Consider the following 22,735-nt stretch of genomic DNA (forward strand, 5'->3'; position numbering starts at 1 on the left):
GCCCCCTGCCAGCTGCACAGTGGTGCCAAGGGTATCAAAACACGCGCTTTTTTATTTACGCTGAAATGGTTGATTAAAGGTACTAGGTGTCTTCTGAGAAGTTTCTCGGGTTACAACACTCCTTCTTATGGTAACAGAAAATTAAAGATTAATCCACCTAAAAAAAAAGTGAGATGCAAAAGAGTTATTTATCCCGAGTCATTTTGTTAGTCATTAGAAATAACCCAGGTTGCTTGGTTATCCATTTGTATGCCTCTTTTCACACCTACTCGATAGCAGTCCTGTGGTTTCACAAAATCGTCATTTCAAATTCTGAAAAGTTACAACTTTTAATGCAAGTATTTTGGTTAAGGGTCAAGTGGGGGCGGTCTGGTTTCTTCACCATTTTATTGCATTTTCTTGAACTTTCAATTGCTCAATGAATGGCCTGCTTGTTTTTGCCCGTTTAGAAGCTATTGTTATTGGAAGTTGGGTAATTTTCAACCAAAAAATGTAATTAACTTTTCAAATATTGATGGTAGCAATTTGCAGTCTTCTGAAAAGTTATGTGATTTGATATTTCTAACATATTTGTAGAACATGCCAGACATGTAGAAATATTGTAGAAAAAGTTACAGATACAAAACTGATTTTAACGATGTCTCCACAAAAAAACCTTCATATCTCAGCAGTTATAAGAGCTAGAAACTTATAGTTTTTAGCAAAGTTGTTCACAGTAATGTTCTCTACAGCTTTGGCTAGTAAAGTTATTTTGTATCTTATTATATTGAAAAAATAAATTTTGCATCTCACTTTTAGGTGGATTAATCTTTAATTTTCTGTTACCATAAGAAGGAGTGTTGTAACCCAAGAAACTTCTCAGAAGACACCTAGTACCTTTAATCAACCATTTCAGTGTAAATAAAAAAGCGCGCGTTTTGATACCCTTGTAACCACTGTGAGCTGGTTTCAAACTGTTGCCCCTAGTCCCACGGTATGCATCCCCGTTCACCAACCGACCCCGGATCGGCCGGACAACAGAAAGTTGCCCTTGGTAGGCCCGCCCATCGTTTCGTCCGCCATTGCTATGCATGCCAACGTAGTTCATCGTTATCAAAAACAAGAGCAAGTACACCCGAATGTCTCTCTCTCTAAAAACTCTCTCTAGAGCCCATTGTGGGCCGAATAAATCAAGCTATTTGTCGGCTACTATTACTTCAGGAAGCACTTCCTAAGTTCCTTCTTTCTTTGTTCTCGATTCTCGTGCCCAAAAAGGGGTGTACAAGCCTCGCTCTTTTTGGTCCGCATTTAGAATCGCTACTTTGGATCATCTCCACCAAGTTTCTAAAAATTGATTGGTTGCTATTCGTTCAGGAACTGTCCACCGACAATTGTGTGGCTCCTGCCAAGGTAAGTGACTTGGGTTGAAGTTGCGTAACAGTGTTCAAGAATAAGCGACCCCGTGCTCTGCGAATATCCTTCCTAAGAGAATTTCCTTCGGAGCAGCCTGGGAGGTAACCGAGCAGGGTCGACCGGTAGATGCCGAAAATCGATGTCCGGCGCCAGTTTGGAATCCAATATCCAAAATGGCGTCGGACATCAAGTTTCAGCATCTACCGGTTGTCACCAGTGGTGTGTCTATCTGTCTAAGATTGTTGAGATTGTCGCGAATTTAGTGTTTCGATTTAAATGTTATGAATGCCAGGAAAGGATTCAAATATTAGTGCCAACACCGCCCACCACCCACTGGACAGCACGCAACCACTCCATGAATTTCCACTTCTCACAGCCAGATGCCGCTGACAGCAGGATTCGGAGGCCATCGGGAGGTGGTGTAAAGGGGGCCATGATGGGGCGAAATTGGGCTGAAGGAAAATTGATCAACGATCGAGAGCGCAAGGAAATCACCCGCCATCGTTGCTAGCTAATTGCCTGGAAAAAGTCAAAAGTGGTAGTCGAAAACCAAGCTAGACAAACCCAAAACGAATGTGATATACATCATAGTGAAAGATCGTTATTCGAGTTAAAGTTATTAGTCTGCACGAGTCATGAGGCGCGAAACTCTATCAGTAGTGGAGGAAGAGCCAACCTACTGAAATATCCAGGACCCCGTAGTTTACCGTCAACATTTATCTACGGCGCGAACCAGCCGCGTTTACTAGTCCGTGTTCATCGCCATTATGGATCTGCCTTGAGCGTCGTGGACACGTTATACCGTTCGCGAACGACTCGGCAAACGGTACCGTGGGAGCACCCGTAGGAGAAGAGGAGAGTGAAGGGTTAAGAGGTGAATCGACTGGGCAACCCACAGTCGAAACCGAGGGACGAAGAACAGAAGCAAAGGAAAGGAGAAAGTGAAGGTGAAGGTGTAGCGGAAGGAAGGAGAAGGGGGCTCCCATCGACAACGGAACACGAAGGAAGAACTAGTGAAGGCTAAGGTAGGAGATAACCGATAAGAAAGTGGGAAAGTTAGGGAAATAAACGAGACCTGTGTGAGAGTTCATCGGGGTGTGTTAAGCGTATTTGAGTGTTTCCTTGGCCGCGATAGTCACACGTGTATGCCGACCCTGAGGCAGTGTAGAGGGGGGTCTCATTAATGCTGGGCAGGGAGTACCCCAACTGTTACACGGTCCTCAATGTTCCAAAAATACCCATATTGTAGGATATTTGACAGTTTCTGCAACCGATGGTCACCATATTAGATTCCGTTCCTAAAATACTCATATTGTATGTTATTTGAAACTTCTTCTGAAACTGGATGCCACCATCTTGGATTTCAAGATGGCGTCTGTCAATGATTTCCAGCCTCCATATCGCTCCGATTCTAAAAATACCCATATTGACGGGTATTTGACAGTATTTCACACTTTATATTAAACTAAAGCCGCCATTTTGGATTTTAAAATGACGTCAGACATCGGTTTCTGGCCTCTATACTTCACTCGGATGTTTGAAATACCCTTATTGTAAGGTAGGGGCTACGTGCGACGAGCAGCCATGGATCGAGTTGAATGGAGACACGACTTCTGTGTACATCAGAAGACACCCAGGCCTTAGCCTGATTGGTAAGGTAAGTAGACGAGTCCTCCAGATACTGGACCGTCTCCAGATGCAGTGAGACTGCATCCGTCAGCATGTGGCTCCACTGTACTGTACCGTACTTGATTAAGTCAATAGTTTATACACAATTCAATTAAGTTCGTGATTTTGCCATCTCCAGCATTTTTGCCAGTAACTCAATCTCCGCTGGAAGCAATACATATCACTATCAACTAGCTTCTGCCGTTTCGTAAAAGCATAATTAAATCAACCAAGTTTCAATCTCCACCCTCAATCTACTGGTCCACTTTTCGGAGCTCCCCGTCCTCCTTCCATAAGCCGTTAATGCAATGCGCCCGAAGCAACAACATTTTCGCTTGTTTTCCATTCAATCGATGACGGGAAAACAACACAATAGAACCCCATTAAAAACCTCGTGACTGGAAAGCAAACAGTAGATTGGCTTAATTTTTGCTTCGTACCCGTTTTGCCGCTTTTTTTTGTTCCGTATTCCGTGGCTTCGGAGCTGGAAGATATTTTGCTTCATTAACGAAAAAAAAAAAATTGCGGCGGTCGCCCTCCAGAAAAATCCTTTGTTTTTTGCTACTCTTTTGTGTTTTTTTTTTTTTACTGATGAGGAGGGGAGCCAAAATAACAACCCGTTCATCAATCCCCCACCCACCAAGAAGCGAAGAGGGAGGGGGGACAAAACTTTTTTATGGCTATTTTAGCGCTTTCCCCAAACTCCTTCACCGCACGCACGTCAGCGTAAATTTTGATGGGAAATTTTTATCCGATTCCGCATTATATCAGAGCGCCCCTGGTGCCACAGACTGTCAAAAACCTGCGAGCAAGTGCATGGGATCATCAAATGACAAAAGCACTGAATTAAAACAAAAATAATTACGGGGGTTCGCTGAAGGCCCGAAGGAGACCGCGGGGGAGAGCGGGGAATTAAATATTTGTTTTTGACTGAAAGCTTCCGGATTTTCTCTGACCCCAAACGGACGCCTCGCCGAGTGGCTCTCTTTGGCACTCAGTTGATTGCAGAGATGGGGTGAAATAATCACTTTTTTAATGAGGAAATTTTGCGCAGTGTGTAGGAGTTGGCGGTGGTGCTTGTGCGTTGAGGGTGGGTGCGTTTGTTTTTCGTGTTTTTGCGAATTATTTTCGCACTGAGTTGTTGGCCGATGTGATGAATTTATTGGGCTTTTTTCCGGCCATCGGAATGTGGTGCCAATAATTCATTGTCCAGATAAACATTGTTGTAAATTTGAAAAAAAAAACTGGGAAAATGGAACACGAGTGTATTGGGACGTTTGATAAGGGGCAATAATTGTCGTTAATTATGGCGACAAGGATTGTACTCTCGAGACGCGGCAGATGAATGGCTTTCAAACCCATTAAAGCCCAAGGTGGAAGCCTAGAGAAACCCAATTGGAGCATTCGTCGGACACCTTCTCTCATTATATTCCAACTCAAGGCATCCCAACGAAACTAGTTCAGCTGTGGAGGAGTTTTTCCGGACTCGGTGGAATCATTGTGGAATCTGTGCACCGCTTTGAACTTTGATTGAAATGTTTAACTCACATGTAACATTGGTGAACAAATGTTGTTTATCTCGTTTTTCGTGTTTTGTTGATTTCTCATATGTACTGAAACTGCCAGGTCAGGTGCCCCACAGCAAAACGGTCATCACTTCTATTCTCTCCTAATGTTTCCATTTGCTCTTGACTGAAGCACGTACTTAAGGAGATACTTGTTCTAGTGCTTGTAGCTTGTATGGCAACAATCACTTCCTTTCCGTCTCTTCCCACAACATCACATCACTATAATAGGAGACCAAACGTCAGTAATCGCTATCCCGGGTGATTTCATTCTTCCTCTTCCCGGACAATGGATTCACTTCAATTTTCAACTTGTATCCGCACCAGCAAAGCTCCTACCTTCTTCCTACCGACCACCCTGTCTCGACGAAGATCAAAAGGTCTTCGGGATGCAGCCAGAAGGGTGTTCAAAGCTTCAGTGCCATAACAATCAACATAATGCAATCTTCTTAGCATTTTGCCAACGCTCTTCCACGGCCCAGATCGGGTCCTGGCTGACTTCAGATGAGAACGGTGCTGCTGTTGCTGGCGATGATGATGGCGATGATGGTTCTATTCTATTATACAGAGTGAAACCGAGGAACGGAGAGACTGCTTTTGTGTGTAACTTTCTAAGAACTGAACTAAGTGTTACAACGCTATAAGCCAGCATTTCGCCGGCAAAGAGTGGAGAAGAAGCTGGCAAACGAAGGCCACCGACTAGCTTATTTACATGCAGGTGTTTATTTACAGAAAATGGGTTTCAAGCGAGTGAAAAATGAAGCGAAAAGTATAGGCACGGTGTGTTTTGTAGAACAACTTTAACATAAAAAAATTCGACTAGTCTGATATTTTCACACATGTAAGAATAGGTTTTTGCGACCTCGATTGAAATAATCGGTCGGAGGGTGTAGAGCAAGGTTTGCCAACCGGTGGTCCGCGGCCGACAGGGGGGCCGCGAAGCCTTTCAGGGGGCCGCGAGGGTCTTGGTTTGTTTGGTCTAAAAAACTACAAGGGACAGCCCTATGGGGTTGTACGCAATGGTGACGTATGACTACGTGGTCTTATGTAATTGTTGGATATCCTCAGAGAGACGTCAGAAGCGAGGTTAGCTTTCCGTTACTTAAAGCTGTAACGAATTCATTTTATTTTAGTTCAACAAATACATTTAAATAATCCAACTTACAATTTGGTTTCCTTAAAGGTAATATACAACAAATCTATTAGCATCAGTAGAGAAGCTAATTAAATTCAATGTTGTAGAGCAAGTTTTTAGATTTGGCTTCAATTGCTTTTTCTCTCACTGCACAGTGGTCCAGAATGCAGATTTAGGTGGAATAATATGTTTTGAGCCTGAAATTGAAACTTTAGACTAAAAGTCTCTTGTACAAAGTTGTTCCTTATAGTTAGGCCCTCATTTTTATGACAATGAATTCTAGGGTGGTTCCTATTACATTAAAATCAAAAATCTAACTTTTTTGTTTGAATAAGTTAAGCTAGCTATAGCTGAGCTAATTTCAAGCCACTTTGTTCAATATAACTTTTTTGTACCTCTTAAATTGGCCGATTTAGAGCTATTTTATTGAATTGAGTTAGGGTGGCTCTTAAAAAAAAAACAGTTGTCTTGCTCTAGTTTTCTTTTTTCGAATTTTTCAGCAAAGGTGTCTTGAAATAACTTTTAGATCTTAAGAAGGCGCAAATTTTTGCTGCACAAAGTTTGTCAATATCTTTCGCCGATCAAGAGTTATTGACGTTTTTATACTAAAAATATGCACTTTTCAAATGATAATATCTCTGGTTGGAGCAAACAATAAAAAAGTTTTTTTACGGCATTTGAAAGGGCGTATGTTATTCTCAATAATATGAAAAAATTGGTGGTATGTTATTTTTAAAACTCGTCAATTTGAATTTATCCATGTTTTTTACTATATTTGAGTATATATTTTTTATTAGAAGAGATACAGGCAACAAATTCAGCTATAAAACATTCGTCTTAAAGAGTTTTAAAAGTCTCTAGTCTTATCTTTCAAGATAAATTTCAAATAAAAAAGTTATTGCTAAAAAACTATTTTTTCCAGGAACACCCTAAGTCAACTCCGAAAAAGTACTCTAAAATGAGAACGTTAAGAGATAGAAAAAAATTTCTTCGACAAAGTTGCTTGCAATTAACTTGGCTACAACTTTTGTAACAAAACATATTTTTATTTTGTAAAACAAAAAAGTTAGTTTTAAAAATTCCCTAATTTGAGGACCACCCTGACGTTTGCAAACACCAAAAGAAGGGAATTTTTAAGAACAAAAACTTCTTCGAAGACATTAAGTGTCCAAATATTGAAACAAATGTACTAGAACATTTTATATAAATTTGTTTTTAGAGTGGTCCTATGAAATCCATCTTTTGCCAATAACTTTTTATTTGAAATTTATCATGAAAGTCATCTTCTAGTTAAGACGAATGTTGCTGAATTTGTTGCCTGTATCTCTTCTAATAAAAAATATACACTCAAATATAGTAAAAAATATGGATAAATTAGACGATATGGACGATATTGACAAGCTTTGTGTAGCAAAAATTTGCGCCTTCTTAAGATCTTAAAGTTATCTGAAGACATTTTTAATAAGAAATTCTAAATAAGAAAACTAGAGCAAAACAATTGTTTTTTAAGCGCCACCCTAACTCAATTCAATAAAATAACTCTAAATCGGCCAACTTAAGAGATACAAAAAAGTTATATTAAACAAAGTTGCTTGAAATTAGCTCAGCTATAACTTTGCCGAAGAATATATACCTTAATTTATTCAAACAAAAAGTTAGATTTTTGATTTTAATGATAATAGGAACCACCCTAGAATTCATTGCCATAAAAATGAGGGCCTAACTATAAGGAACAACTTTGTACAAAAGACTTTTAGTCTAAAGTTTCAATTTCAGGCTCAAAACATATTATTCCGGTCGGAGACGAGCCAGCCAACGGCTGAAAGTCTCCTTAATAAAGATATTAAAAAAAATATTATTCCACCTAAATCTGCATTCTGGACCACTGTGCACTGTCACTACTGATGAATGATTCCCTTTACCCTACTAGATGTCAAATTATCGATCATTCCGTTCCGTCACTGATGACATTCGTAGATCTGGTAGCTATGCCGACCGAGGGGCTACTGCATCGATGGCTGCGTCTGCAACATCCCCCGACCCGTAACGCTGAACTTCCGGTTCCGCTTTACCTGCTGTCTCCACAGTCTGCACAGCTAACTTCGAAACTGATCGACGGAACAATCCATTCCAGGTCTGTACAACAGCTTGCCGCGTTCTTTCATCGTGTCTCACAACAACGGACACAATCCGGCCAAGGATCCACCGAAAAACCGACATGAATGACCATAGCAGCTAAGCTATGAACCCGCATGCATAAGTTATGAATTGGTTCGTGTCTGTACGGTAAGCGATGGTAGGGAAATACTCCCGGATCCATCTAGTCCAGAACTGGTCGATCAGCTGTTTCGCCAAATCCCAGTTGGTCCTAGTTACTCGGTCACCTTCAGCTAATGTCTTCGGAGATTGAACAACTCCACTGAAACTCAGGTGAATGTCTACTTTGCTTGACGAAATAAATAAATAAATAAATAAATGAATGAAGTGGTTAGGAGTGAGTGCCTCTTGATCGCCAGCTTGTACTGGAACGAACGTCAAAGGACGTGAGTTAACGATAGATTCTGCTTCGACAAGGATCGTCAACAACGTCTCTTCGTCTGGATTTCGTGAACTGGACAGGCTGCCGAGCGCCGTTTTGACACTCCTTACTAGTCGCTCCCAAGACGCAGACGCAGCCATCGATGCAGTAGCCCCTCGGTCGACATAGCTACCTTCGGTGGGACGTGCTGTCAAATCAGCCTACTGATCATTCTTGTATGAAATTGGTTCGAAACGTAAACAAACCCTGTAGGTTTCTTATGGCTTGTTTACGTTTGGAACCAGTTATGCAAGGTAGGCAACGATTGTTCGTATTTGACAGCCACCTCCCCCCTTGATAGCTACCAGATCTACGAATGTCATCAGTGACGGAACGAAATGATCGATAATTTGACATCTAGCAGGACAAAGGGAATCATTCATCAGTAGTGACAATGAGAGAAAAAGCAATTGAAGCCAAATCTAAAACTTGCTCTGCAAAATTAGATTTAATTAGCTTCTCTACTTATGTTAATAGATTTGTTGGATTTAAATTGCCTTTAAGGAAACCAAATTGTAAGTTGGATTATTCAAATGTATTTGTTGATCTAAAATAAAATGCATTCGTTACAGCTTTAAGTTGCGAAAAGCTAACCTAGCTTTTGACGTCTCTCTGAGGAGATCCGAAAGAGGAAAATCCAACAATAATAAATGTTATTTGTTAACTGCAGCAGGAGCTTGTGTTTTGTGTAGGAATAGGAATTCAAGCGGGGCTCTCTCTGTTCATACTTTTTAGTATGACTATGATTGCCCTTTTGATATGAATTTTAGTTGAGACATTTAACTGTTTTGGAAAATCTTGGTGGCCCTGAAAAGGGCCGATGGTAGTAAAGGCTTAAAGCCTTTGGAAGATAATGATGGCGTGTAGGATCAGCAAATCGGACCGGACTCGCAAGAGTCTCGACCCGGCTGCTGCTGGACAGGGGTTGAACTGGCGTCTGCGACCGGTTGGAAGGCCGCAGAATATTAGTGTCCACCCAGCTAAAGCTCCTCCCCTTTTTAGTTTTTCTCATGAAGAGAGAGAAGGATTAGTAAATCCCATTTAATTCCACTACCTTATTTGCTTATCATTGACAGATACACAGGGAATCAAGAAAATGCTATCTTCCGATGCTTACCGACGATAAAAATACTAGTTAACGGAATCATGATCAGTGTACAGTAAGATCATGGATTATCATTTGTGTTACACATCATGATCAGCAACAAAAACGATAATCTACTGATATGATAACAATCACTTTGTAATGTATCTCAAAATCTAGGAACCTGCTGTCTTGCGAAAAGTTGTTCTAGAGTTCAAATACCCTACAATACGGATATTTTTGGAATCGGGATGACACATATATTTTGAAAATCAATATAGGTCGCCATTTTGATATCCGTCATCTCGGCCGTTGGTTTCGAAAAAAAAAACTGTCAAATACCCTACAATATGGGTATTTCTGGAACTGGAATAATGTGTAGATGTTGAAAATCGATGTCAACCGCCATTTTGAAATCCAATTTGGCGGCCTTTGGTTTTAAATAGAACTGTCAAATACGCTAGTCAACATGGCGGCCGAAAAAAGTTGTTTCTAAAATCAATAGCCGCCATCTTGGATTCCCAAATAGCGGCAGATATTAATTTTCTACATCTGCATGCTATCCCTGTTCCGAAAATACCCACAATGCAAGATTTCCAAATGGTGGCGGACATCAATGTTCGACAGTTTTTCTTAAATCGATGGCCACCATCTTGAATTTCATAATGGCAGCAAACATCGATTTTCGATCTCTATACGTCATCCTCATTTCCAAAATTCACATATTATAGGGTATTTGATTAGCCTTGTCTTAAATAAGGAATTTTCAGTGACGAGAGCTGATGCTGATGATCTGAGATTATCGCTATTTCATATGATCATGATCTGTTACACAAATGATACTCGCATTATCGTTTCCAGAACTGTCCATTGTGATTTCTGGATTTGTACTAATCATGAGTGTAACCAAAATGAGAATGCCATTATCTTTATCTGATTCGTTCATTTTGATTCCCTGCAGATACACGTATTTCGTCTACAATGTGTAAACTGCTTCAGTGTCTTGTACTAATCAGTGCTGAGATTTGTCATTGTCATTGAGAGACTTTCGCGCGATATTGACAAAATTGTTCGTCACATAGTGACTGACAGACTTGATCCTCAAAAAAACCTTCGTCAAAATCTCATTCATTGTTTCGTCAATGACAAAGATTCACCTGGTAACAAAAAGTGTAATTTCGTACATTCTGTGTCACATTATTGTTATCCAAGTAGTTCAGGACGTAGATGCTTGTTCACATTAACGGATCCATGTAATTGTGTTGCTCAAATCATTTAATTTCGTTACAAATTTAGTTAATATAAAAATCTACACATGTTCGTCACTGACAGCATTGTCATTGACAATTGACATGGTTTGCCTTGACTATGACTGTTAGCTCAAATGAGTGGCCAAAGCAGAACTGTCAATATCACTGTGTATTGTCGAGATTTTGCAGCACTGGTACTAATACCTGACTGTCGAGTAATACACTCTGAAGAAGTCTGCACATTGTAGACGAAATACGTATATTTGTCAATGATAAACAAATAAGGTATTCCTAGAAAATAGCGTAATTTCTCGATGAACATTTCAAGTGGTCCTATCTGCTTTCATCGATTCTCTTCATCGACTTTCTCTTTTCATAACCACTGCTATGCAAACAGATTTCGCGCTAATTCTACCACAAAGTTTGATAAAGGAGGTTCTTATGTAGCGTTCAAAACGTCAAATACAACAGGGAAAGGTTTTGCAGCTGCGTTATTGACGAAAGAGAAAGTCGATGAAGAGAATCGACCTTTTGAAATGTTTATCTAGATTTCATGTTTTTTGCTATGAGAAAGAGAAGACAACTGGCCTCTTTTTGTCTGTGACGTGTTCTTCGTTATGGGCGACGCAGTCAACTGTCAAAATACAAGAAAATAGATTCCCTGTTTTTAAAAATTCTCGCGTTTATATACGTTTGCCCGACCAATAAAGGCGCTGGTTCGCGTTTGACAGAGAATTGGTTCATAAAAGGTCTTTTAGAGACCCTTCGAAAATATCGAACAGCAGAATTGCAACCAGCAAGTGTAACCCAAGGCACCAAATGCGGTGCGATGCTAGTTTTCATTGCTTTGACGACGGCTGAATTAAGGGGCTAAGAAGCAGAGGGGTGAAAGTCAATTCTCTTCATCGATTTCCTCTTTTGATGACCATGGCTTCACTACCCTATTTCGTACTACTTCTGCTATGCTCTTCTATCATCCAGAACAACAAACGTATCAATGATCGATGTGTTTGCCGTCGAGTTATTAACGAAACAGAAAGTCGATGAAGAGAATCGAACAAAATCACTTGCACCCCTGCTTCCAAGTTTGGTTAGAAGATTACAACTCTGGAGAGCATTTTGTGTACTCGATTCCCGAGCAAAGTCTGAGATCAAATTGAAATCTAAATTTGATGTTGTGATTTTGCTGATAATGATTGCTCAGGTTGCTGTCGTTTTGGTCGTTTTAACGGTTAAAATATCAAAATTGAGAGCAAAAAAATCTTCCTGTGACATCACATTGAAAACTATTTCTGCTATCAGTGAGAGCAAACTGAAAACTCAATTTGATATCAATTTTTCCTGTTGATAACAAAACAAGTATTCAATTTGATGTTATGCTAAGGCAATGAAAACAAACCCGCAACAACATATTTTTGAAGAGCAAATGTACAGCAAAATGAAAACAAAATTTGTCAATTGCATAATCTGAAATCAAATTAGGATTTCAGTTTGATGTTGATATCAAAATTTGATTTCAATTTGCTGTCATTTTGATGCTGGACTTTGCTCGGGTTGGGGCTTACGGTTCTGAATATGGCAAAGAGTGTGCCAAATGTTACGCTATTGCATCCTCCTCGAAAATCGGTGGCGAATGCTACTTCGACTTGTTTCACTTACTAACGACTCTCTGATGACAGTGTGCGACGCTTTTGGACAATGCTTAGCATTTACCACTTTTTCAATAGTTTCTTCCACAGTCGGAAGCATTGATATCGATGCGTAGAAATATTTCTGATCGATTGATGATAAAATTATTGCAATTCGTCCAGAGGCAGCTGAGTTATTAACGTTCAAAATCTATCATAATTTCGTTACATGTTCCATTTTCGGTTTTCACAAAGTGCACCCAATATAGAAATCACATACGTAGTCCTATGTCAAAAAATATGCCAAAATTGAAGTGATCATCGCTAAAATCTAAACATTTTTTGAATCCGGTGGCTTACAGTGGGAAAAAGTAAGTGGAGTTAATATCGATGACGCTCTAGAAATGCTTGGTAACACAAGATTTCAGAAACAAATTATAGAGCTTGCTCCATACGCCACAGGTGTTCGATATGCCCTTGTCAGCAAGAGCAAGACTCTTTCGGTGTAGGAGTTTCCCGTTCTAAAAACCACTTTATTTTTCCGCTCTCCGTGTATAATGTCTTCTCTCGTGGCGACTCGTACACGTTCACCCCCAAATCACTCCGTCTCTCCAAGGTCTCTGTCATCAAATTTTTTAACTACCGGTATTTCTTTACCTAAGCTACAAAATAAATTAAAAAAAATATTTTACAAAGATATGCAATTTGAGTAAACATCTCAAAAGAGCGAAAATTTCTCAAAATATGCGATAATTGAATTTTATCATACGAGTATCTCGAAAATTATAACTTTGGACAATTTAAGCATTATGAGCTTTTTTGTGTAAATTTAATGTGTTTTAATATTGACACTATTTCAAAAATATTCGATAACTATTGGTAGTATTTTGAAAAATACTTATTTTTCAATAATTCATAACTTTTTTTTTATGATTTGCCCAGCAAATGCACAATGTCAGTAGGTAATACTTTACCTAAACTACAAAATAAATTAAAAAAAAATAATTTAAAAAAAATATGCGATTTGAGTATTTTAAATTTTTTTGATAATTTTAATTTTTTTGCAAAAAAAAATAATTTTTTACAGTGTATATTTTTTTTGAAAGGCACAATACTTGTCCCAAACTTCTTCTAAGACACCATCTCAATCAAACAAATCGTTCGCAAGATATATGATTTTCTATTGATGCGTATCATTTTTGCATAAGCCCTTTTCAAGTGTTAGTCGTGTACAAAACTAGGGAACCAAATATGTAAAATGACATGTTGAACCATAAAAAACAACTGTGCAAAGTTTCAACAAAATCGTAGAAGGTCGATCAAAAAATTTAAAAAAAAAATCGTCATTTGAAATGGAACTGCTGTATTATATATACTTTATCATACATTTTTGAAGTATTTCAATGTATGGTATGGTTATGGTTCAAGTATTTTTCCTGGAATGTAATAAATTATGAAAATTCAAATTTGCGGATTTGATAGCGCTAGTGTACTAGCCAACTAGCACTAGCGCTAGCAAATCCGCATAGATGTAAACACCACATTAACCGATGACTTGCTCCTGCTTGCTGCAGAACCCAGTGCCACGCCGTCCGAAGTGGTAATGAGCAAAGGCATGACATCAGCGCTATTTTATATATTTTCAAGTTCAAGCAGAACGATGTGCATCCAAGTGGTACTCGATTATGATGACTGGGTTTGGGAAAAATGTTTATTTCATGAAAACAGTGATAAATTTATAATTTATTCATTTTTTCAAAAGATTTTGGATGGAAAATTGGAAAAGTATAACTTCAGCAGATACGTAAAGGAATATCCTATCGATTGGCGTATGTGGATTTTAATTTCATCTATAAATAACAAAGTTACAAGCGTTCAACACTTAATTCCACCACACATTTTTTTTTTTAAATTTGCTCCCCAGTATAGTCGACAAAGACGTAGTTCTACGTCAAAAGATTTAAACCAGTGGTTCTGGTGTGCCATGTCGTATCCCAAAGTCTCCTAGCATACATTGAAGATCCTTGTCCCATTTGCATCTTCGTACGTACGTACGTACGAGAGCGGATTTTCAACTCTTCTCCACATTAAAACTATGACAAGAAACAGATTGCACGTAGAGGGAGATATGAGATTGGCATGATCACAAACGCTAGGCTACAAAATGGTGAGTTGACAACCTGGAAAGAGTGGAATAGCTAGCTCTGGTTCTCACAAGTTCCTACCTCATGCCTCCCCGAGTCATATGATAGCAAAAGACTACCAGCTGAAACATGGACACAGCTGGGTGGCGTAGCCCGGAACATGGAACTGCAAATCGCTCGGCTTCCCGGGCTGCTATAGGTTGATTGATTTTTCAACCATCACGTTCACTGTTCGCAGTAGGGGCTGTCCATATACCAAGTGGACAACTTACTCACGGTTCATACAAAAAAAAGTTTGAATGTATGTGGATGATTATCCACCGAGGACGAGGAGGGGGTCTAAAACCTCTCAAAGACTATTGAACGTATGGAATTTATGCTAACGTGACGTAATCACTTGCTTTTTTAAAGTGATGTTTACAATATTTTTGCTTACAACATCAGCACACTGTCTGTCCTGGGCCGGTCCTCCTATAAAGAGCATTGTTTTAACCGAGCATTTATTTCAAATGTGTTTACGCATCATTTGTTTGTAAACAAACATGCACCAGCTATCTACATCCAAAATAATCTCGATGTACGACGGTAAAGTTGTGGTGCACCGCAAACCCAAAAGCGGCCAAAGTTAACTTGCAAATTAGGTCTTGATCCAATGAATAACTTCACATAAGGCAGCAACTTTCTAGATAGCAAGGATTTCAAGATATAACACAAACTAGGAAATCATAAAATCAAGCACACTAGCGCCACGTAGCGAAAAAAAAATCCAAACTTCTGTTCACCAACCATTGGGTCTTGATTCACTGAACAACTTCCCCCTAGACAGCAACTTGCTAGATAGAATGGATTTCAAGTTATAACATAAGCTAGGGAATCACAAATTCAAGCACACTAGCGCCGCATAGTGAGAGAATTCCGAAATTCTGTCCACCAAGCATGAAGACTTGATCCAATGAACAACTTCGCCAAAAGCAGCAACTTTCTAGATGGCAAGGATTTCATGATATAACATAAACTAGGGAATCACAAATTCAAGCACACTAGCGCCGCGTAGTGAAAAAAAGGCCAAACTTCTGTTCAAAAATCATTAGGTCTTGATCCACTGAACATCTTCGCCCGAGACAGCAATTTTCTAGATGGCAAGGATTTCAAAGTATCACTTAAATAAGAGAATCAGAAATTCAAGCACACTAGCACCGCGTTGTGAAAAAAATTCCGAGCTTCTGTATACCAATCATAAGGTCTTGATCCACTGAACATCTTCGCCCAAGACAGCAATTTTCTAGATGGCAAGGATTTCAAGAAGATTTGAAGTTTATATGGGAATTACTATGGAGAAACCATAATTTCGGTTCATATCGATTTTTTTTTTTTTTTCCTTTGGTTTGTTTTTTCCGTCGATCTTGTTTTCCGTGCTGAGCACCAATGCTACCGACGTGCCAGGAAGGCAGCTCCCACACCTGGACCCTACCTATCGACCCATCAACTCATGAACCGGGGACCAACGGCTTTACTTCCCATCCGAAGGAAGGCGTGATCAGAGATGTTATGCCTCAGAACATCCCGGCGGCGCCGACTGGGATTGAACCCAGGCCTGCTGGGGTGAAAGGTAATCACGCTTACCACTACACCACCGGCGCCGTTAACATATCGATTTCAAAATTCACCATTTCACTCTACTTTAAAAAATGATAGCTGAGCTTGTTGAAAATTTTATCAGCTACAACTTTGTTAAAGACCACTTTTCGATCAAATGTAAGGAACAAAAATTATTAATGATTCAGGTCACTGATGTCTTATGATTATGCTCAATCAACTGTTCAGCAGGCAAAATTGGAGTTTATGGCGCGTAGAGAAGAGGACAAAAATCATGGCTACTATGCCATACTGCAGAATACAGCGTTGCCCACAATACAGTTGCTTAATTTTGCCATAAGATTATCAATCTCTTAAACAATTAATAACTATTTAATTTGACGTTTGGCTGAAAAACGATTTTCTGCAAAGTTGTAGCTGATAAAAATTCCCATAAGAATAGCAATAGAATTTGTTAACTGTACAATATGTAAAAGGGCTAGAAGACAAGGAACAAAAAGTTTTGTTTTCCCATAGTAATTTCCCTATAAACTTCAAATGGTTTGTGCCAAGTCAGTTTCTTATCTCATTTAAACTTTCGGAGGCTAATCAGGACCCGATTTGAAACCGTTTGAACACTGTGGAGCGAAAGTTTCAAATTTTGCATCAGTCTACTGTACATACATTTTTATTAGTTTTATGTATCTATCAGAAAAATCACTTAATCACTTTGCTAAGCAAACTTTTCATGGATTTAATTCCTAAACTATTAACACAGATTGATTGATTGATTTATCTTTATTAAGGAGGCTTTCAGCCTGAGGCTGGTTCGCCTCCAAACTATTAACACAGATACATATATATCATCGCTGATTATCTGGACAAATAGGGGAAATGTATGTAATGTCGACCTAAGTGTCCCTAATGTATGGCCCATACATAAATTCAGCAATCGACTAAATTTACAATAGCAACCAAAAATATCCATTAGTACCGTCCCAATGACGCGTTCATCTAGATATCACAATTGATAAATAGCAGATTTTTAGCAACGGGCCCAATGTTAGATCCATAGACCAACATTAAAGCCCTTTCCCCTAGTAAGATAAAAAAAGTTTTTGCAACAAAAGCACAGTTTTCCTTTTTGAAACCCTGCTCGCAACTTTTATTCATTGATCGCTTGTTGCTTTCTTTTGCTCTGGGGACGACGAAGCAACAAAAATCTATTTGGACTTCGATTGTGTTCTATCCGTCTCCCGGAAGCATAAATCCCACAAAGAGTTTACACTCTTCCACTTCGATTCTGTGTGTGTGTGTGTGTGTGTGTGGAAACCGGATCGGAAGATTGACTCCCCTTCTATGTGAAGATGCTTGAAAAATAAATTTAGATTCCGACTTTCGATTCTGCCACCATGGTAGGAAGAAAGCACTTGTACTTTAATATGTAGTAGTGCAGCTGAACACTGCCGTTGGTGATGGTAACCGGACACATGATTTATAGGCCTCTTGACCACTGTACTGACTGCGCTCTGCTGCAAGGCAAGTCGTATGCAATTCACTTGTGCTTGCTACGATTATGATAATGTTGGGTGCTTTACATTCAAGAGGCAGGACCGGTGAAGAACCAGAGCATGTATGTAATAGCCGAGCAAAAGTAAATCTTTCCGGAAGGGTACCTACTCTCTGCGCTGGTTTGCTTTTTGCTTCTAGTTTTTTTTCTTGTTGGGAGGTAAAAGTTGTAAGAAATGGAAATGCATTTCTGAGATTACATTGTTACACAAAGCCCGGAGAGGGAAAACAGCTTACGCAAGCAGAAGTTTTCAATGCGATTCATTCAGAGAATGGTTGGAACAAGTTTTCCGTGATGAAAAATACTTTTGTTTTGATTTTGTTTGAATAATTCGATTTGTCAATGCTTGTAAATTGTGCTTTATGCTTCAATGAGTTTCAATTGATTTTATGTCAGAAAATACGCCTGTACGAAGGTTTATTCAAGGTTCTGTCTAATAAGTTTTCTTTGTTATCAAGACTATGATAAGAGTAACAGTAATTAATGAAACTAAGAGTGTATTTAAAGTAATGAATGCAGCGTTAGGAAATGCAGCAGGCGCATCGTGCCACGTTGCGCGCCAAACAGTGGTCAGGTAATAAAAATGATTAGTTAGCAGTTTTAGTCTATAAAGCAGCTCGCGACATGCGGCTCGCTCTCTTTTTCATTCGGTTAGTCGTCGGTGCAGTAAGTCAGGTTAAATTAGGTGAAAAGTGAATAAGAATAACCTTAGTGCTTAGTGAAGTACAGTGCTTTGTGTTTTTTAAAAAGAAAGGAAAGAAAGCTCATTTCCTTACTGGCGCAGCGACGGTAGGATTGAGCATCTGGAGTGTATTCAAAAAAAGGCCCAGCGACAGGGATTCCAAGGAGGCCACGTTACCCAACCAGGTGGAATTTATCATCATCACGGGACGACGCCCAACCTTAGAGGACGACAGCTAAGGCCCGCTTCGGAGCTCATCACCCACAAATCAACGAGCTACATGCTCAAATCAATCACGTGAGTAACCATTTCATTACCTATTTACTGTGGAAAAATTGCTTTGTGCGCATAAAAATGCCAAGCAACCGGCAAATTGAAATTGAGCAGCTTCAAGCCACAGTGGCTGAGCTTCAAGAGTTGCTACGAGGCAACGGGCGGCAGGTTGATAATTTCAAATTGCCAGACCCAATCAAAAATATGTCTGATTTCACAGGCAATAAAAAAGAACTAGCCGCCTGGCTCGAAGAGTTAGACGAGCTATATGAAATGTATCTCGTGAAGGGAGAAAATGACGCTCCCGACACAATTCCAAGCCACTACATGCGGGCTATTAAAAATAAAATAAAAGGTGAAGCGCGCACAATTTTATGTGCAAATGGAAACCCCAGCTCGGTACCAGGTATCAGGAGGGTTTAACTCGAAAACTATGGCGATCAAAGAGATCTTGCCACAAACCTATCACAACTGTTTCACATGAAACGGGGTGATAGGAACAATCACAAATTTTACGCCGACGTTAAGGAATTATCGTCGAAATTAAAAATGAATCTAACCTTGAACCCGGTTGAAACCAATCATTTAATTGAAATCCTTATAATCACAAAGTATCTCGACAACATCGGCGAACCACTCGCATCCATAATCAGGCAGTCAAAGCCGGAATCATTAGAGGAGGCATACCAAGCAGTATGCATTAATCAAAATGCGGAAGCGAGAAATCGCCCAGCTTACCAAAACAAATCACACCTTCGACAAAATTCCAGCAATGAAGGCAGTTCTAAATTCCCTCCTAAGCCACCATTCAAGAAAAACTTTACTCAGCACAAACCTAGCTACAAAACTAAAGCTGAGGTTCATAATAACGAGATAGAAGAGGAACGGGAGGAAGACGAACCCGACGCATTAAATTACAGCGACGATGACGACGATGACAATGACGGATATGGCGAGGTGGACGAATCAAATTTTCAAAACGTTCGCTTAATAAAACAACTGACATGAATTTCATACCGTATTTGCGAATACCCACTACAAAAGGCTATCTTAATTTCCTAGTAGATACGGGTGCAAATAAATCTTACATTAATCCGGAACATGTTAAAAAATCCAAAACCGTGAAGAGACCCGCCGTCATAACAAACAAAAACGGTAAGTTTGTTATCGACAGCATTGTGCACGTAAATCTGTTTCCAGAGACCCTCACGGAAAAGCTTCCTTATTATGTGTTTAAATTTCATCATTTCTTTGATGGCCTTATAGGCTATGAAAATTTAGCTGCCATACGAGCAGTCATTGATACTTCCAAGAAATATATCACCATCAACAACCAAAGGTACACTGTGTCGAAATATTTTCCCACTTCTATCAATTTCCACGGGACCAGTGAAAACCTTTTTGAAATCAATACAACCATTGATGGATCATTTGTTATTGACCAGGAGATAAATTTGAACTCCAACATATTTTTAAAGACAGGTGTTTACGAAGCAAAAAATAACAAAGCTTTAGTACATCTGGTTTCAAGAAAGGGACCAGTCACAAAGGAAATGGTTCTTAGTCCATTCCCGAATGACGCATTTGAATTAGAGATTAACCAACAAAAGATAAAATCTCTTAATTTCCCATCTGAGCATTTAAATCATGAGGAAAAGAATGCTATAATTAAAACCCTCAAACACTTTAAAGATGTATTTTTTTCGGACGACCAAAAATTGACATTTACCCATGAAGTAAAACATTCCATTAATACGACTGATGAAAAACCCATTCATCAGAGAACGTATAAATATCCTTACCATCTTCGGGAGGAAGTTTCCACCCAAATCAAGAAGATGTTGGATAACGGTATAATTAGAGTCCTCTTCACAATGGACCTCACCCATATGGGTAGTGCCGAAAAAGCTCGACAACTCTGGGAAGCGAAAGTACCGCATTGTTGTCGATTATCGAAAATTGAACGAAAAAACCCCAGCGGATCGCTACCCGATCCCTGAAGTGAGCGAAATCCTAGACCGATTAGGAAAAGCTCAGTATTTTACGGTGCTCGACCTAGCTAGTGGTTTCCACCAGATTGAGGTCGACCCCAAAGATATTCCCAAAACGGCCTTTAATATAGACCATGGGAAGTATGAGTTCGTACGAATGCCATTCGGGTTGAAGAACGCCCCGGCAACGTTTCAACGACTCATGGACTCAGTGCTGAGAAAGCACTTGGGTATAAGATGCTTCGTCTACATGGACGACATCATTATATTTAGTCAGTGCTGCAAAATTTCGACAATACACGGTGATATTCAAAATTCTGCTTTGGTCACTCGTTTGAGCTAACAGTCATCGTCAAGGCAAACCATGTCAATTGTCAGTACTATTTTTGTCAGTGACAAACATGTGCTGATTTGTTTATTAGCTAAATTTGAAATGAAATTAAATGGCATGAGCAAAACAATTACATGGAGCCATTAAAGTGAATAAGCATCTACGTCCTGAACCGCTTGGATAACAATAATGTGTCTCAGAATGCAAGAAATTACACTTTCTATTACCAGGTGAATCTTTGTCATTGACGAAAAAATGAATGAGATTTTGACAAAGATTTTTTTGAGGATCAAGTCTATCATTGACTATGTGAAAAACAATTTTGTCAATATCGCGCAAAAGTCTGTCAATGACAATGACAAATCTCAGCACTGTATTTAGTACTAATTTACAGACACACCTAGAGGATATTAAAAAGGTCCTCCAAACTTTGAGAGAAGCAAATCTCAAAGTGCAATGCGACAAGTCAGATTTCCTCCGAAAGGAAGTAGGTTTTCTTGGACATGTCGTCACAACAGATGGGGTTAAGCCCAATCCAAACAAAATAGAGGCAATAAAGGCCTGGCCTCTGCCAAAAACTCCGAAGGAACTTAAATCATTCCTAGGAACAATTAGCTATTACAGGCGGTTTGTTCCCAAATTCGCCCACATAGCGAAGCCCATGACTTCAAAATTAAGGGGCAAAACAAAAAACATAGAGATCGACCATGAATACGAAAGAGCGTTTGAAAAGCTTAAAGAAATCATGACTAGCGATACTCTATTGGCATATCCTAATTTTGATGAGCCGTTCATTCTCACAACGGACGCATCAAATGTGGCTATTGGAGCAGTCCTTGCCCAGCTTCATGAAGGAAAAGAACGCCCAATCGCGTATCTTTCCCGAACGCTAAGCAAGGCCGAAGAAAATTATTCCGCAACGGCCAAAGAGTTGCTAGCAATTTATTTTGCTGCGAAAACCTTTAGGCCATATTTGTATGGTAGAGAGTTCACAATCTACACCGATCACGAACCTCTCACTAAGGAATTAAAGCTAACAGATTCTACAGGCAGAGTCACTAGACAACGGCTCTATCTGGAACAATTTGATTTCAAGATAATTTACAAAAAAGGGAAGCAAAATGTCGTAGCTGACGGCTTGTCACGGATTCCTTGTTTGGATATTAACCTAAATGAGGAATTATCAAATGAACTTTTTGAAAACGACCCAATTTATGGGTCAGAAATTATAAATAAATATGCGAATCAAATCATTCTTTATAAAACAAATGACGCTGGAAAAATTCCACACTTGTTGTGTATGATTTTTCCAAATCATTTTAGAAACATTTATCACAGACCGAACTTTAACAAAGAAGACCTAAAGGACATATTACGAAGACATATTAACCCGGCCAAGACAAATGGTATCTATGCAGAGCCGAAATTGGCCTATATTTGTAAAGAAATTATAAACAGCGATTTCAATAATATAAAAGTACACTTTTCTAACATAAAATTACCAGATTTAATTTCAGGAACCGATCAAGATGATTTCATAAGGAAATGCCACAACTTCAACCACAGGAACTACAAGCTAACATATGTGGAAGTGCAAAAATCCGTTTTCTTTCCACGTATGTTAGTGAAAGTTAAAGAGTTTATTAAGAATTGCGAACCTTGTAAATTTGCAAAATATGAACGGAAACCATTCAAAATTCACCATACCAGACGAATTTATAATGGTCCCTTCGAGAATGTTTTTATGGATGTTTTTGTTAAAGAATCAGAAAAATTCCTAACATTAGTAGATGCGTTCTCAAAGTTTGCGCAAATATACAAGATAGCAAACGAAACAACTGAAGAAATCATAGAAACACTAATTGAATA

At 39.2% G+C, this 22,735-nt stretch overlaps 1 protein-coding gene across 3 annotated transcripts in view; it reads right to left on the minus strand.

Annotated features, from left to right (window-relative positions):
- KaiR1D (Kainate-type ionotropic glutamate receptor subunit 1D) overlaps positions 1-22,735 on the minus strand; it is a 415,379-nt gene that overhangs the window by 21,487 nt on the left and 371,157 nt on the right. The window lies entirely within an intron of this gene.

The sequence above is a fragment of the Ochlerotatus camptorhynchus genome, unplaced genomic scaffold (assembly GCF_037179485.1).
Source record: "Ochlerotatus camptorhynchus isolate MF236.1 unplaced genomic scaffold, CSIRO-AGI_Acam_v1.1 ptg000550l, whole genome shotgun sequence".
Classification (NCBI taxonomy): domain Eukaryota; kingdom Metazoa; phylum Arthropoda; class Insecta; order Diptera; family Culicidae; genus Ochlerotatus; species Ochlerotatus camptorhynchus.